An 18635-nucleotide genomic window follows, 5' to 3' on the forward strand; every position below is an offset into this window, starting at 1 on the left:
TGTTGACAGACGCTATGACTGTGTACATTTGTCTAGCTGTGACCTGACTTCGGCTTAGACGTGGTGCCAGTGAGGGTAGGCAACAACATCTCCTCCCCGCTGATCCTCAACACGGGGGCCCCACAAGGGTGCGTTCTGAGCCCTCTCCTGTACTCCCTGTTCACCCACGACTGCGTGGCCACGCACGCCTCCAACTCAATCATCAAGTTTGCGGACGACACAACAGTGGTAGGCTTGATTACCAACAACGACGAGACGGCCTACAGGGAGGAGGGGAGGGCCCTCGGAGTGTGGTGTCAGGAAAATAACCTCACACTCAACGTCAACAAAACTAAGGAGATGATTGTGGACTTCAGGAAACACCAGAGGGAACACCCCCCCTATCCACATCGATGGAACAGTAGTGGAGAGGGTAGCTAGTTTTAAGTTCCTCGGCATACACATCACAGACAAACTGAATTGGTCCACTCACACTGACAGCGTCGTGAAGAAGGCGCAGCAGCGCCTATTCAACCTCAGGAGGCTGAAGAAATTCGGCTTGTCACCAAAAGCACTCACAAACTTCTACAGATGCACAATCGAGAGCATCCTGGCGGGCTGTATCACCGCCTGGTACGGCAACTGCTCCGCCCTCAACCGTAAGGCTCTCCAGAGGGTAGTGAGAACTGCACAACGCATCACCGGGGGCAAACTACCTGCCCTCCAGGACACCTACACCACCCGTTGTTACAGGAAGGCCATAAAGATCATCAAGGACATCAACCACCCGAACCACTGCCTGTTCATCCCGCTATCATCCAGAAGGCGAGGTCAGTACAGGTGCATCAAAGCTGGGACCGAGAGACTGAAAAACAGCTTCTATCTCAAGGCCATCAGACTGTTAAACAGCCACCACTAACATTGAGTGGCTGCTGCCAACACACTGTCATTGACACTGACCCAACTCCAGCCATTTTAATAATGGGAATTGATGGGAAATGATGTAAATATATCGCTAGCCACTTTAAACAATGCTACCTTATATAATGTTACTTACCCTACATTATTCATCTCATATGCATATGTATATACTGTACTCTACATCATCGACTGCATCCTTATGTAACACATGTATCACTAGCCACTTTAACTATGCCACTTTGTTTACTTTGTCTACACACTCATCTCATATGTATATACTGTACTCGATACCATCTACTGTATGCTGCTCTGTACCATCACTCATTCATATATAGTATGTGTCTTCCCATATGGTCTAGCGGTTAGGATTCCTGGTTTTCACCCAGGTAGACTAGGTTCAACTGCCGGTATGGAAACAATATATTTTCGTTAGGTACCCACTTGTGTAACAACAGATGCAGCAGTTTCTCACAACACAACAATATTCCCTCAGCAACAGGAAATGTGACATGTTATGTAGATTCAAATTATACAAGGCTTTTTAAACGTTGAATAGACTTCATGGCTGCATTTCTTGCTCTGCAGTAAAATTCATGCAACAACAGGAGGATCAAATTAAGATATGCATCTGAAACAGAAAACCAAGGAACCTTGTTGTTGACAGACGCCATGACTGTGAACACTGGTCTAGCTGTGACCTGACTTCAGCTTAGACTTTGGGCCAGTGGCGAAATGGATAACGTGTCTGACTACGGATCAGAAGATTCTAGGTTTTACTCCTGGCTGGCTCAATACTTTATTTAATTGACTGAAATCAAGCTGGGAATGATACTGTATACCTTTCAGTGTTTCTGGCTGTTCTCACTTTAAACACATTTTAGATGGATTTCATCTGGACATTCCCCAACATCTCTGAGAAAAAAAGATGTAGTTTTTGAATCCAACAGGCATAATGTCAACATTTAAAGATTTGTCTGTGATGTGTATTTTAAGTATGTGTCTTCCCATATGGTCTAGCGGTTAGGATTCCTGGTTTTCACCCAGGTGGCCTAGGTTCAACTCCCGGTATGGGAAAGAATATATTTTCGTTAGGTACCCACTTGTGTAACAACAGATGCAGCAGTTTCACACAACACAACAATATTCCCTCAGCAACAGGAAATGTGACATGTTATGTATATTGAAATTATACAAAGCTTTTTAAACGTTGAATAAACTTCATGGCTGGATTTCTTGTTCTGCAGTAAAATGCATGCAACACCAGGAGGATCAAATTAAGATATGCATCTGAAACAGAAAAAAAATAACCTTGTTGAGAGACGCTATGACTGTGTACACTTGTCTAGCTGTGACCTGACTTCAGCTTAGATGTGGGGCCAGTGGCGCAATGGATAATGTTTCTGACTATGGATCAGAAGATTCTAGTTTTGACTCCTGGCTGGCTCAATACTTTGTTTAATAGACTGAAATCAAGCTGGGAATGATACTGTATACCTTTCAGTGCTTCTGGCTGTTCTCACTTCAAACACATTTTAGACGGATTTCATGTGGACATTCCCCAACATCTCTGAGAAAAAAAAGATGTAGCTTTTAAATCCAATAGGCATGATGTCAACATTTAAAGATTTGTCTGGGATGTGTATTTTAAGTATGTATCTGCCTATATGGTCTAGCGCTTATGATTCCTGGTTTTCACCCAGGTGGCCTGGGTTCAACTCCCGGTATGGGAAAGAATATATTTTCGTAGGGTATCCACTTGTGTAACAACAGATGCTTTTAAATCCAACAGGCATAATGTCAACATTTAAAGATTTGTCTGTGATGTGTATTTTAAGTATGTGTCTTCCCATATCGTCTAGCAGTTAGGATTCCTGGTTTTCACCCAGGTTGCCTGGGTTCAACTCCCGGTATGGGAAAGAATATCTTGTCGTTAGGTACGCACTTGTGTAACAACAGATCCAGCAGTTTCTCACAACACAACAATATTCGCTCAGGAAATGTGACATGTTATGTAGATTCAAATTATACAAGGCTTTTTAAACGTTAAATACACTTCATGGTTGCATTTCTTGCTCTGCAGTAAAATTCATGCAACAACAGGAGGATCAAATTAAGATATGCATCTGAAACAGAAAACCAAGGAACCTTGTTGTTGACAGACGCTTTTGACTGTGTACATTTGTCTAGCTGTGACCTGACTTCAGCTTAGACGTGGTGCCAGTGAGGGTAGGCAACAACATCTCCTCCCCGCTGATCCTATAATATAATATAATAATAATATGCCATTTAGCAGACGCTTTTATCCAAAGCGACTTACAGTCATGTGTGCATACATTCTACGTATGGGTGGTCCCGGGAATCGAACCCACTACCCTGGCATTACAAGCGCCATGCTCTACCAACTGAGCTACAGAAGGATCCTCAACACGGGGGCCCCACAAAGGTGCGTTCTGAGCCCTCTCCTGTACTCCCTGTTCACCCACGACTGCGTGGCCAAGCACGCCTCCAAATCAATCATCAAGTTTGCGGACGACACAACAGTGGTAGGCTTGATTACCAACAACGACGAGACGGCCTACAGGGAGGAGGTGAGGGCCCTCGGAGTGTGGTATCAGGAAAATAACCTCACACTCAACGTCAACAAAACTAAGGAGATGATTGTGGACTTCAGGAAACAGCAGAGGGAACACCCCCCATCCACATCGATGGAACAGTAGTGGAGAGGGTAGCTAGTTTTAAGTTCCTCGGCATACACATCACAGACAAACTGAATTGGTCCACTCACACTGACAGCGTCGTGAAGAAGGCGCAGCAGCGCCTATTCAACCTCAGGAGGCTGAAGAAATTCGGCTTGTCACCAAAAGCACTCACAAACTTCTACAGATGCACAATCGAGAGCATCCTGGCGGGCTGTATCACCGCCTGGTACGGCAACTGCTCCGCCCTCAACCGTAAGGCTCTCCAGAGGGTAGTGAGGACTGCACAACGCATCACCGGGGGCAAACTACCTGCCCTCCAGGACACCTACACCACCCGTTGTTACAGGAAGGCCATAAAGATCATCAAGGACATCAACCACCCGAACCACTGCCTGTTCACCCCGCTATCATCCAGAAGGCGAGGTCAGTACAGGTGCATCAAAGCTGGGACCGAGAGACTGAAAAACAGCTTCTATTTCAAGGCCATCAGACTGTTAAACAGCCACCACTAACATTGAGTGGCTGCTGCCAACACACTGTCATTGACACTGACCCAACTCCAGCCATTTTAATAATGGGAATTGATGGGAAATGATGTAAATATATCACTAGCCACTTTAAACAATGCTACCTTATATAATGTTACTTACCCTACATTATTCATCTCATATGCATATGTATATACTGTACTCTACATCATCGACTGCATCCTTATGTAACACATGTATCACTAGCCACTTTAACTATGCCACTTTGTTTACTTTGTCTACACACTCATCTCATATGTATATACTGTACTCGATACCATCTACTGTATGCTGCTCTGTACCATCACTCATTCATATATCCTTATGTACATGTTCCTTATCCCCTTACACTGTGTATAAGACAATAGTTTTGGAATTGTTAGTTAGATTACTTGTTGGTTATCACTGCATTGTCGGAACTAGAAGCACAAGCATTTCGCTACACTCGCATTAACATCTGCTAACCATGTGTATGTGACAAATAAAATTTGATTTGATTTGATTTGAATGGATAACGTGTCTGACTACGGATCAGAAGATTCTAGGTTCGACTCCTGGCTGGCTCAATACTTTGTTTAATTGACTGAAATCAAGCAGGGAATGATACTGTATTAAAAAAGATGTAGTTTTTGAATCCAACAGGCATAATATCAACATTTAAAGATTTGTCTGTGATGTGTATTTTAAGTTTGTTTCTTCCCATATGGTCTAGCGGTTAGGATTCCTGGTTTTCACCAAGGTGGCCCGGGTTCAACTCCCGGTATGGGAAAGGATATCTTGTCATTAGGTACCCACTTGTGTAACAACAGATGCACCACTTTCACACAACACAACAATATTCCCTCAGCAACAACAAATGTGACATGTCATGTAGATTCAAATTATACAAGGCTTTTAAACGTTGAATAGACTTCATGGCTGCATTTCTTGCCCTGTAGTAAAATTCATGCAACAACAGGAGGATCAAATTAAAATATGCTTCTGAAACGGAAAACCTTGTTTTTGACAGACACTATGACTGTGTACACTGGTCTAGCTGTGACCTGACTTAAGCTTAGACGTGGGGCCAGTGGTGCTATGTATAACGTGTCTGACTACGGATCAGAAGATTCTAGGTTCGACTCCTAGCTTGCTCAATAATTTGTTTAATTGACTGAAATCAAGCTGGGAATGATACTGTATACCTTTCAGTGCTTCTGGCTGTTCTCACTTCAAACACATTTTAGACGGATTTCATCTGGGCATTCCCCAACATCTCTGAGAAAAAAAGATGTAGCTTTTAATTCCAACAGGCATAATGTCAACATTTAAAGATTTGTCTGTGATGTGTATTTTAAGTATGTGTCTTCCCATATGGTCTAGCGGTTAGGATTCCTGGTTTTCACCAAGGTAGACTGGGTTCAACTCCCGGTATGGGAAACAATATATTTTCGTTAGGTACCCACTTGTGTAACAACAGATGCAGCAGTTTCACACAACACAACAAAATTCCCTCAGCAACAGGAAATGTGACATGTTATGTATATACAAAGCTTTTTAAACGTTGAATAAACTTCATGGCTGCATTTCTTGCTCTGCAGTAAAATTCATGCAACAACAGGAGGATCAAATTAAGATATGCATCTGAAACAGAAAACCAAGGAAACTTGTTGTTGACAGACGCCATGACTGTGTACACTGGTCTTGCTGTGACCTGACTTCAGATTAGATGTGGGGCCAGTGGCGTAATGGATAATGTGTCTGACTACGGATCAGAAGATTCTAGGTTCGACTCCTGGCTGGCTCAATACTTTATTTAATTGACTGAAATCAAGCTGGGAATGATACTGTATACCTTTCAGTGCTTCTGGCTGTTCTCACTTCAAACACATTTTAGACACATTTCATCTGGACATTCCCCAACATCTCTGAGAAAAAAGATGTAGTTTTTGAATCCAACAGGCATAATATCAACATTTAAAGATTTGTCTGTGATGTGTATTTTAAGTATGTGTCTACCCATATGGTCTATCGGTTAGGATTCCTGGTTTTCACCCAGGTGGCCTGGGTTCAACTCACGGTATGGGAAAGAATATATTTTCGTTAGGTACCCACTTGTGTAACAACAGATGCAGCAGTTTCACACAACACAACAATATTCCCTCAGCAACAGGAAATGTGACTTGTTATGTAGATTAAAATTATACAAAGCTTTTTAAACGTTGAATACACTTCATGGCTGCATTTCTTGCTCTGCAGTAAAATTCATGCAACAACAGGAGGATCAAATTAAGATATGCATCTGAAACAGAAAACCAAGGAACCTTTTTGTTGACAGACGCCATGACTGTGTACACTGTTCTAGCTGTGACCTGACTTCAGCTTAGACGTGGGGCCAGTGGCGCAATGGATAACGTGTCTGACTACGGATCAGAAGATTCTAGGTTCGACTCCTGGCTGGCTCAATACTTTGTTTAATTGACTGAAATCAAGCTGGGAATGATACTGTATACCTTTCAGTGCTTCTGGCTGTTCTCACTTTAAACACATTTTAGATTGATTTCATCTGGACATTCCCCAACATCTCTGAGGAAAAAATATGTAGTTTTTGAATCCAACAGGCATAATGTCAACATTTAAAGATTTGTCTGTGATGTGTGTTTTAAGTAGGTGTCTTCCCATATGGTCTAGAGGTTAGGATTCCTGGTTTTCACCCAGGTGGCCCGGGTTCAACTCCCGGTATGGGAAAGAATAACTTGTCATTAGGTACTCACTTGTGTAACAACAGATGCAGTACTTTCACACAAAACAACAATATTCACTCAGCAACAGGAAATGTGATATGTTATGTAGATTCATATTATATAACGTTTTTTAAATGTTGAATACACTTCATGGCTGCATTTCTTGCTCTGCAGTAAAATTCATGCAACAACAGGAGGATCAAATTAAGATATGCATCTGAAACAGAAAATCAAGGAACCTTTTTGTTGACAGACGTTATGACTGTGTACACTGGTCTAGCTGTGACCTGACTTCATTTTAGACGTGGGGCCAGTGGCACAATGGATAACGTGTCTGACTACAGATCAGAAGATTCTAGGTTCGACTCCTGGCTGGCTCAATAATTTACTTAATTGATTGAAATCAAGCTGGGAATGATACTGTATACCTTTCAGTGCTTCTGGCTGTTCTCACTTCAAACACATTTTAGACAGATTTCATAGTTTTGGAATTGTTAGTTAGATTACTTGTTGGTTATCACTGCATTGTCGGAACTAGAAGCACAAGCATTTCGCTACACTCTCATTAACATCTGCTAACCATGTGTATGTGACGAATAACATTTGATTTGATTTGATTTGAATGGATAACGTGTCTGACTACGGATCAAAAGATTCTAGGTTCGACTCCTGGCTGGCTCAATACTTTGTTTAATTGACTGAAATCAAGCAGGGAATTATACTGTATTAAAAAAAAAAGATGTAGCTTTTAAATCAAACAGGCATAATGTCAACATTTAAAGATTTGTCTGTGATGTGTATTTTAAGTATGTGTCTTCCCATATGGTCTAGTGGTTAGGATTCCTTGTTTTCACCCAGGTGGCCCGGGTTCAACTCCCTGTATGGGAAAGAATATATTTTCGTTAGGTACCCACTTGTGTAACAACAGATGCAGCAGTTTCTCACAACACAACAATATTCCCTCAGCAACAGGAAATGTGACTTGTTATGTATATTCATATTATATAATGTTTTTTAAACGTTGAATACACTTCATGGCTGCATTTCTTGCTCTGCAGTAAAATTCATGCAACAACAGGAGGATCAAATTAAGATATGCATCTGAAACAGAAAACCAAGGAACCTTGTTGTTGACAGACGCCATGACTGTGTACATTTGTCTAGCTGTGACCTTACTTCAGCTTAGACGTGGTGCCAGTGAGGGTAGGCAACAACATCTCCTCCCCGCTGATCCTCAACACGGGGCCCCACAAGGTGCGTTCTGAGCCCTCTCCTGTACTCCCTGTTCACCCACGACTGCGTGGCCACGCACGCTCCAACTCAATCATCAAGTTTGCGGACGACACAACAGTGGTAGGCTTGATTACCAACAACGACGAGACGGCCTACAGGGAGGAGGTGAGGGCCCTCGGAGTGTGGTGTCAGGAAAATAACCTCACACTCAACATCAACAAAACTAAGGAGATGATTGTGGACTTCAGGAATCAGCAGAGGGAACACCCCCCTATCCACAACGATGGAACAGTAGTGGAGAGGGTAGCTAGTTTTAAGTTCCTCGGCATACACATCACAGACAAACTGAATTGGTCCACTCACACTGACAGCGTCGTGAAGAAGGCGCAGCAGCGCCTATTCAACCTCAGGAGGCTGAAGAAATTCGGCTTGTCACCAAAAGCACTCACAAACTTCTACAGATGCACAATCGAGAGCATCCTGGCGGGCTGTATCACCGCCTGGTACGGCAACTGCTCCGCCTCAACCGTAAGGCTCTCCAGAGGGTAGTGAGGACTGCACAACGCATCACCGGGGGCAAACTACCTGCCCTCCAGGACACCTACACCACCCGTTGTTACAGGAAGGCCATAAAGATCATCAAGGACATCAACCACCCGAACCACTGCCTGTTCACCCCGCTATCATCCAGAAGGCGAGGTCAGTACAGGTGCATCAAAGCTGGGACCGAGAGACTGAAAAACAGCTTCTATCTCAAGGCCATCAGACTGTTAAACAGCCACCACTAACATTGAGTGGCTGCTGCCAACACACTGTCATTGACACTGACCCAACTCCAGCCATTTTAATAATGGGAATTGATGGGAAATGATGTAAATATATCACTAGCCACTTTAAACAATGCTACCTTATATAATGTTACTTACCCTACATTATTCATCTCATATGCATATGTATATACTGTACTCTACATCATCGACTGCATCCTTATGTAACACATGTATCACTAGCCACTTTAACTATGCCACTTTGTTTACTTTGTCTACACACTCATCTCATATGTATATACTGTACTCGATACCATCTACTGTATGCTGCTCTGTACCATCACTCATTCATATATCCTTATGTACATGTTCCTTATCCCCTTACACTGTGTATAAGACAGTAGTTTTGGAATTGTTAGTTAGATTACTTGTTGGTTATCACTGCATTGTCGGAACTAGAAGCACAAGCATTTCGCTACACTCGCATTAACATCTGCTAACCATGTGTATGTGACAAATAAAATTTGATTTGATTTGATTTGAATGGATAACGTGTCTGACTACGGATCAGAAGATTCTAGGTTCGACTCCTGGCTGGCTCAATACTTTGTTTAAGTGACTGAAATCAAGCAGGGAATGATACTGTATTAAAAAAAGATGTAGCTTTTAAATCAAACAGGCATAATGTCAACATTTAAAGATTTGTCTGTGATGTGTATTTTAAGTATTTGTCTTCCCATATGGTCTAGCGGTTAGGATTCCTGGTTTTCACCCAGGTGGCCCGGGCTCAACTCCCGGTATGGGAAATGATGTCTTGTCATTAGGTACCCACTTGTGTAACAACAGATGCAGCAGTTTCTCACAACACAACAATATTCCCTCAGCAACATGAAATGTGACATGTCATGTAGATTCGAATTATACAATTTTTTAAAACGTTGAATACACTTCATGGCTGCATTTCTTGCTCTGCAGTAAAATTCATGCAACAACAGGAGGATCAAATTAAGATATGCATCTGAAACAGAAAACCAAGGAACCTTGTTGTTGACAGACGCCATGACTGTGTACACTGGTCTAGCTGTGACCTGACTTCAGCTTAGACGTGGTGCCAGTGGCGAAATGGATAACGTGTCTGACTACAGATCAGAAGATTCTAGGTTTGACTCCTGGCTGGCTCAATACTTTATTTAATTGACTGAAATCAAGCTGGGAATGATACTGTATACCTTTCAGTGCTTCTGGCTGTTCTCACTTTAAACACATTTTAGACGGATTTCATCTGGACATTCCCCAACATCTCTGAGAAAAAAAGATGTAGTTTTTGAATCCAACAGGCATAATGTCAACATTTAAAGATTTGTCTGTGATGTGTATTTTAAGTATGTGTCTTCCCATATGGTCTAGCGGTTAGGATTCCTGGTTTTCACCCAGGTGGCCCGGGTTCAACTCCCGGTATGGGAAAGATCATCTTATCGTTAGGTACCCACTTGTGTAACAACAGATGCCACAGTTTCACACAACACAACAATATTCCCTGAGCAACAGGACATGTTATGTATATTCAAATTATACAAAGCTTTTTAAACGTTGAATAAACTTCATGGCTGCATTTCTTGCTCTGCAGTAAAATTCATGCAACAACAGGAGGATCAAATTAACATATGCATCTGAAACAGAAAACCAAGGAACCTTGTTTTTGACAGATGCTATGACTGTGTACACTGGTCTAGCTGTGACCTGACTTTAGCTTAGACGTGGGGCCAGTGGCGCGCAATGGATAACGTGTCTGACTACGGATCAGAAGATTCTAGGTTCGACTCCTGGCTGGCTCAATAATTTACTTAATTGACTGAAATCAAGCTGGGAATGATACTGTTTACCCTCGGAGTGTGGTGTCAGGAAAATAACCTCACACTCAACGTCAACAAAACTAAGGAGATGATTGTGGACTTCAGGAAACAGCAGAGGGAACACCCCTATCCACATCGATGGAACAGTAGTGGAGAGGGTAGCTAGTTTTAAGTTCCTCGGCATACACATCACAGACAAACTGAATTGGTCCACTCACACTGACAGCGTCGTGAAGAAGGCGCAGCAGCGCCTATTCAACCTCAGGAGGCTGAAGAAATTCGGCTTGTCACCAAAAGCACTCACAAACTTCTACAGATGCATAATCGAGAGCATCCTGGCGGGCTGTATCACCGCCTGGTACGGCAACTGCTCCGCTCTCAACCGTAAGGCTCTCCAGAGTGTAGTGAGGACTTCTAACGCATCACCGGGGGCAAACTACCTGCCCTCCAGGACACCTACACCACCCGTTGTTACAGGAAGGCCATAAAGATCATCAAGGACATCAACCACCCGAACCACTGCCTGTTCACCCCGCTATCATCCAGAAGGCGAGGTCAGTACAGGTGCATCAAAGCTGGGACCGAGAGACTGAAAAACAGCTTCTATCTCAAGGCCATCATACTGTTAAACAGCCACCACTAACATTGAGTGGCTGCTGCCAACACACTGTCATTGACACTGACCCAACTCCAGCCATTTTAATAATGGGAATTGATGGGAAATGATGTAAATATATCGCTAGCCACTTTAAACAATGCTACCTTATATAATGTTACTTACCCTACATTATTCATCTCATATGCATATGTATATACTGTACTCTACATCATCGACTGCATCCTTATGTAACACATGTATCACTAGCCACTTTAACTATGCCACTTTGTTTACTTTGTCTACACACTCATCTCATATGTATATACTGTACTCGATACCATCTACTGTATGCTGCTCTGTACCATCACTCATTCATATATAGTATGTGTCTTCCCATATGGTCTAGCGGTTAGGATTCCTGGTTTTCACCCAGGTAGACTAGGTTCAACTGCCGGTATGGAAACAATATATTTTCGTTAGGTACCCACTTGTGTAACGCCATGACTGTGAACACTGGTCTAGCTGTGACCTGACTTCAGCTTAGATGTTGGGCCAGTGGCGAAATGGATAACGTGTCTGACTACGGATCAGAAGATTCTAGGTTTTACTCCTGGCTGGCTCAATACTTTATTTAATTGACTGAAATCAAGCTGGGAATGATACTGTATACCTTTCAGTGTTTCTGGCTGTTCTCACTTTAAACACATTTTAGATGGATTTCATCTGGACATTCCCCAACATCTCTGAGAAAAAAAGATGTAGTTTTTGAATCCAACAGGCATAATGTCAACATTTAAAGATTTGTCTGTGATGTGTATTTTAAGTATGTGTCTTCCCATATGGTCTAGCGGTTAGGATTCCTGGTTTTCACCCAGGTGGCCGGGGTTCAACTCCCGGTATGGGAAAGAATATATTTTCGTAGGGTTTCCACTTGTGTAACAACAAATGCAGCAGTTTCTCACAACACAACAATATTCCCTCAGCAACAGGAAATGTGACATGTTATGTAGATTCAAATTATACAAGGGTTTTTAAACGTTGAATACACTTCATGGCTGCATTTATTTCTCTGCAGTAAAATTCATGCAACACCAGGAGGATCAAATTAAGATATGCATCTGAAACAGAAAACCAAGGAACCTTGTTGTTGACAGACGCTATGACTGTGTACACTGGTCTAGCTGTGACCTGACTTAAGCTTAGACATGGGGCCAGTGGCGCAATGGATAACGTGTCTGACTACGGATCAGAAGATTCTAGGTTCGACTCCTGGCTGGCTCATTACTTTATTTAATTGACTGAAATCAAGCTGGGAATGATACTGTAAACCTTTCAGTGCTTCTGGCTGTTCTCACTTCAAACACATTTTAGACGGATTTCATCTGGACATTCCCCGACATCTCTGAGAAAAAAAGATTTAGCTTTTAAATCCAACAGGCATGATGTCAACATTTAAAGATTTGTCTGTGATGTGTGTATTAACTATGTGTCTTCCCATATGGTCTAGCGGTTAGGATTCCTGGTTTTCACCCAGGTGGCCCGGGTTCAACTCCCGGTATGGGAAAGAATACATTTTTTCGTTAGGTACCCACTTGTGTATCAACAGATGCAGCAGTTTCTCACAACACAACAATATTCTGTGTACACTGGTCTAGCTGTGACCTGACTTCACCTTAGACGTGGGGCCAGTGGCGCAATGGATAACGTGTCTGACTACGGATAAGAAGATTCTAGGTTGGACTCCTGGCTGGCTCAATACTTTGTTTAATCGACTGAAATCAAGCTGGGAATGATACTGTATACCTTTCAGTGCTTCTGGCTGTTCTCACTTCAAACACATTTTAGACAGATTTCATCTGGACATTCCCCAACATCTCTGGCCGGGTTCAACTCCCGGTATGGGAAAGAATATATTTTCTTTAGGTACCCACTTGTGTAACAACAGATGCAGCAGTTTCTCACAACACAACAATATTCCCTCAGCAACATGAAATGTGACATGTCATGTAGATTCGAATTATACAATTTTTTAAAACGTTGAATACACTTCATGGCTGCATTTCTTGCTCTGCAGTAAAATTCATGCAACAACAGGAGGATCAAATTAAGATATGCATCTGAAACAGAAAACCAAGGAACCTTGTTGTTGACAGACGCCATGACTGTGTACACTGGTCTAGCTGTGACCTGACTTCAGCTTAGACGTGGTGCCAGTGGCGAAATGGATAACGTGTCTGACTACAGATCAGAAGATTCTAGGTTTGACTCCTGGCTGGCTCAATACTTTATTTAATTGACTGAAATCAAGCTGGGAATGATACTGTATACCTTTCAGTGCTTCTGGCTGTTCTCACTTTAAACACATTTTAGACGGATTTCATCTGGACATTCCCCAACATCTCTGAGAAAAAAGATGTAGTTTTTGAATCCAACAGGCATAATGTCAACATTTAAAGATTTGTCTGTGATGTGTATTTTAAGTATGTGTCTTCCCATATGGTCTAGCGGTTAGGATTCCTGTTTTTCACCCAGGTGGCCCGGGTTCAACTCCCGGTATGGGAAAGATCATCTTATCGTTAGGTACCCACTTGTGTAACAACAGATGCCACAGTTTCACACAACACAACAATATTCCCTCAGCAACAGGACATGTTATGTATATTCAAATTATACAAAGCTTTTTAAACGTTGAATAAACTTCATGGCTGCATTTCTTGCTCTGCAGTAAAATTCATGCAACAACAGGAGGATCAAATTAACATATGCATCTGAAACAGAAAACCAAGGAACCTTGTTTTTGACAGATGCTATGACTGTGTACACTGGTCTAGCTGTGACCTGACTTTAGCTTAGACGTGGGGCCAGTGGCGCAATGGATAACGTGTCTGACTACGGATCAGAAGATTCTAGGTTCGACTCCTGGCTGGCTCAATAATTTACTTAATTGACTGAAATCAAGCTGGGAATGATAACGTTTACCCTCGGAGTGTGGTGTCAGGAAAATAACCTCACACTCAACGTCAACAAAACTAAGGAGATGATTGTGGACTTCAGGAAACAGCAGAGGGAACACCCCCCTATCCACATCGATGGAACAGTAGTGGAGAGGGTAGCTAGTTTTAAGTTCCTCGGCATACACATCACAGACAAACTGAATTGGTCCACTCACACTGACAGCGTCGTGAAGAAGGCGCAGCAGCGCCTATTCAACCTCAGGAGGCTGAAGAAATTCGGCTTGTCACCAAAAGCACTCACAAACTTCTACAGATGCATAATCGAGAGCATCCTGGCGGGCTGTATCACCGCCTGGTACGGCAACTGCTCCGCTCTCAACCGTAAGGCTCTCCAGAGTGTAGTGAGGACTTCACAACGCATCACCGGGGGCAAACTACCTGCCCTCCAGGACACCTACACCACCCGTTGTTACAGGAAGGCCATAAAGATCATCAAGGACATCAACCACCCGAACCACTGCCTGTTCACCCCGCTATCATCCAGAAGGCGAGGTCAGTACAGGTGCATCAAAGCTGGGACCGAGAGACTGAAAAACAGCTTCTATCTCAAGGCCATCAGACTGTTAAACAGCCACCACTAACATTGAGTGGCTGCTGCCAACACACTGTCATTGACACTGACCCAACTCCAGCCATTTTAATAATGGGAATTGATGGGAAATGATGTAAATATATCGCTAGCCACTTTAAACAATGCTACCTTATATAATGTTACTTACCCTACATTATTCATCTCATATGCATATGTATATACTGTACTCTACATCATCGACTGCATCCTTATGTAACACATGTATCACTAGCCACTTTAACTATGCCACTTTGTTTACTTTGTCTACACACTCATCTCATATGTATATACTGTACTCGATACCATCTACTGTATGCTGCTCTGTACCATCACTCATTCATATATAGTATGTGTCTTCCCATATGGTCTAGCGGTTAGGATTCCTGGTTTTCACCCAGGTAGACTAGGTTCAACTGCCGGTATGGAAACAATATATTTTCGTTAGGTACCCACTTGTGTAACGCCATGACTGTGAACACTGGTCTAGCTGTGACCTGACTTCAGCTTAGATGTTGGGCCAGTGGCGAAATGGATAACGTGTCTGACTACGGATCAGAAGATTCTAGGTTTTACTCCTGGCTGGCTCAATACTTTATTTAATTGACTGAAATCAAGCTGGGAATGATACTGTATACCTTTCAGTGTTTCTGGCTGTTCTCACTTTAAACACATTTTAGATGGATTTCATCTGGACATTCCCCAACATCTCTGAGAAAAAAAGATGTAGTTTTTGAATCCAACAGGCATAATGTCAACATTTAAAGATTTGTCTGTGATGTGTATTTTAAGTATGTGTCTTCCCATATGGTCTAGCGGTTAGGATTCCTGGTTTTCACCCAGGTGGCCGGGGTTCAACTCCCGGTATGGGAAAGAATATATTTTCGTAGGGTTTCCACTTGTGTAACAACAAATGCAGCAGTTTCTCACAACACAACAATATTCCCTCAGCAACAGGAAATGTGACATGTTATGTAGATTCAAATTATACAAGGGTTTTTAAACGTTGAATACACTTCATGGCTGCATTTATTTCTCTGCAGTAAAATTCATGCAACACCAGGAGGATCAAATTAAGATATGCATCTGAAACAGAAAACCAAGGAACCTTGTTGTTGACAGACGCTATGACTGTGTACACTGGTCTAGCTGTGACCTGACTTAAGCTTAGACATGGGGCCAGTGGCGCAATGGATAACGTGTCTGACTACGGATCAGAAGATTCTAGGTTCGACTCCTGGCTGGCTCATTACTTTATTTAATTGACTGAAATCAAGCTGGGAATGATACTGTAAACCTTTCAGTGCTTCTGGCTGTTCTCACTTCAAACACATTTTAGACGGATTTCATCTGGACATTCCCCGACATCTCTGAGAAAAAAGATTTAGCTTTTAAATCCAACAGGCATGATGTCAACATTTAAAGATTTGTCTGTGATGTGTATTAACTATGTGTCTTCCCATATGGTCTAGCGGTTAGGATTCCTGGTTTTCACCCAGGTGGCCCGGGTTCAACTCCCGGTATGGGAAAGAATACATTTTTTCGTTAGGTACCCACTTGTGTATCAACAGATGCAGCAGTTTCTCACAACACAACAATATTCTGTGTACACTGGTCTAGCTGTGACCTGACTTCACCTTAGACGTGGGGCCAGTGGCGCAATGGATAACGTGTCTGACTACGGATAAGAAGATTCTAGGTTGGACTCCTGGCTGGCTCAATACTTTGTTTAATCGACTGAAATCAAGCTGGGAATGATACTGTATACCTTTCAGTGCTTCTGGCTGTTCTCACTTCAAACACATTTTAGACAGATTTCATCTGGACATTCCCCAACATCTCTGGCCGGGTTCAACTCCCGGTATGGGAAAGAATATATTTTCTTTAGGTACCCACTTGTGTAACAACAGATGCAGCAGTTTCTCACAACACAACAATATTCCCTCAGCAACAGGAAATGTGACTTGTTATGTAGATTCAAATTATACAAGGCTTTTTAAACGTTGAATACACTTCATGGCTGCATTTCTTGCTCTGCAGTAAAATTCATGCAACAACAGGAGGATCAAATTAAGATATGCATCTGAAACAGAAAACCAAGGAACCTTGTTGCTGACAGACGCCATGACTGTGTACACTGGTCTAGCTGTGACCTGACTTCAGCTTAGACGTGGGGCCAGTGGCGCAATGGATAACGTGTCTGACTACGGATCAGAAGATTCTAGGTTCGACTCCTGGCTGGCTCAATACTTTATTTAATTGACTGAAATCAAGCTGGGAATGATACTGTATACCTTTCAGTGCTTCTGGCTGTTCTCACTTCAAACACATTTTAGACAGATTTCATCTGGACATTCCCCAACATCTCTGAGAAAAAAAGATGTAGTTTTTGAATCCAACAGGCATGATGTCAACATTTAAAGATTTGTCTGTGATGTGTATTTTAAGTATGTGTCTTCCCATATGGTCTAGCGGTTAGGATTCCTGGTTTTCACCCAGGTGGCCCGGGTTCAACTCCTGGTATGGGAAAGAACATATTTTCGTTAGGTACCCACTTGTGTAACAACAGATGCAGCAGTTTCACACAACACAACAATATTCCCTCAGCAACAGGAAATGTTACTTGTTATGTAGATTCAAATTATACAAAGCTTTTTAAACGTTGAATAAACTTCATGGCTGCATTTCTTGCTCTGCAGTAAAATTCATGCAACAACAGGAGGATCAAATTAAGATATGCATCTGAAACAGAAAACCAAGGAACCTTGTTTTTGACAGATGCTATGACTGTGTACACTGGTCTAGCTGTGACCTGACTTCAGCTTAGACGTGGGGCCAGTGGCGCAATGGATAACGTGTCTGACTACGGATCAGAAGATTCTAGGTTCGACTCCTGGCTGGCTCAATAATTTATTTAATTGACTGAAATCAAGCTGGGAATGATACTGTTTACCCTCAGTGCTTCTGGCTGTTCAGGAAAACATAACCTTTCACACATTCAACAACAACAAAAAAGGAGATGATTGTGAATTCAAAACAGCAGCAACATGTCCACATTTAAAGATTTGTGGAGATGGTGTATTTTAAGTTCCTCTTACACATCACAGACAAACTGAATTGGTCCACTCACACTGACAGCGGTGAAGGAAAGAAGCGCCTATTCAACCTCAGGAGGCTGAAGAAATTCGGCTGTCACCAAAAGCACTCACAAACTTCTACAGATGCATAATCGAGAGCATCCTGGCGGGCTGTATCACCGCCTGGTACGGCAACTGCTCCGCTTTCAACCGTAATTCTCCAGAGGGTAGTGAGGACTGCACAACGCATCACCGGGGGCAAACTAACTGCCCTCCAGGACACCTACAACCCGTTGTTACAGGAAGGCCATAAAGATCATCAAGTGACATCAACCACCCGAACCACTGCCTGTTCACCCCGCTTCATCCAGAAGGCGAGGTCAGTGACAGGTGCATCAAAGCTGGGACCGAGAGACTGAAAAACAGCTTCTATCTCAAGGCCATCAGACTGTTAAACAGCCACCACTAACATTGAGTGGCTGCTGCCAACACACTGTCATTGACACTGACCCAACTCCAGCCATTTTAATAATGGGAATTGATGGGAAATGATGTAAATATATCGCTAGCCACTTTAAACAATGCTACCTTATATAATGTTACTTACCCTACATTATTCATCTCATATGCATATGTATATACTGTACTCTACATCATCGACTGCATCCTTATGTAA

The 18635-nt window shown here is 42.5% G+C and overlaps 10 non-coding genes across 10 annotated transcripts; all 10 read left to right on the forward strand.

Moving 5' to 3' along the window:
- Positions 1–6497: 6497 nt before the first annotated feature.
- trnar-acg lies at positions 6498–6570 on the forward strand. Its single transcript has one exon. It is a non-coding gene; the product is annotated as a tRNA-Arg (tRNA).
- Positions 6571–7156: 586 nt separating this feature from the next.
- trnac-aca lies at positions 7157–7229 on the forward strand. The gene has a single exon. It is a non-coding gene; the product is annotated as a tRNA-Cys (tRNA).
- A 3012-nt stretch (positions 7230–10241) lies between these two features.
- On the forward strand, positions 10242–10313 carry trnae-uuc. Its single transcript has one exon. It is a non-coding gene; the product is annotated as a tRNA-Glu (tRNA).
- Positions 10314–12508: 2195 nt separating this feature from the next.
- trnar-acg lies at positions 12509–12581 on the forward strand. Its single transcript has one exon. It is a non-coding gene; the product is annotated as a tRNA-Arg (tRNA).
- Positions 12582–12792: 211 nt separating this feature from the next.
- Positions 12793–12864, forward strand: trnae-uuc. The gene has a single exon. It is a non-coding gene; the product is annotated as a tRNA-Glu (tRNA).
- A 1294-nt stretch (positions 12865–14158) lies between these two features.
- On the forward strand, positions 14159–14231 carry trnar-acg. The gene has a single exon. It is a non-coding gene; the product is annotated as a tRNA-Arg (tRNA).
- A 1827-nt stretch (positions 14232–16058) lies between these two features.
- On the forward strand, positions 16059–16131 carry trnar-acg. Its single transcript has one exon. It is a non-coding gene; the product is annotated as a tRNA-Arg (tRNA).
- Positions 16132–16339: 208 nt separating this feature from the next.
- On the forward strand, positions 16340–16411 carry trnae-uuc. The gene has a single exon. It is a non-coding gene; the product is annotated as a tRNA-Glu (tRNA).
- A 644-nt stretch (positions 16412–17055) lies between these two features.
- On the forward strand, positions 17056–17128 carry trnar-acg. The gene has a single exon. It is a non-coding gene; the product is annotated as a tRNA-Arg (tRNA).
- A 586-nt stretch (positions 17129–17714) lies between these two features.
- On the forward strand, positions 17715–17787 carry trnar-acg. Its single transcript has one exon. It is a non-coding gene; the product is annotated as a tRNA-Arg (tRNA).
- Positions 17788–18635: the final 848 nt, after the last annotated feature.

Source organism: Oncorhynchus gorbuscha, unplaced genomic scaffold, assembly GCF_021184085.1.
Source record: "Oncorhynchus gorbuscha isolate QuinsamMale2020 ecotype Even-year unplaced genomic scaffold, OgorEven_v1.0 Un_scaffold_1253, whole genome shotgun sequence".
Taxonomy (NCBI): domain Eukaryota; kingdom Metazoa; phylum Chordata; class Actinopteri; order Salmoniformes; family Salmonidae; genus Oncorhynchus; species Oncorhynchus gorbuscha.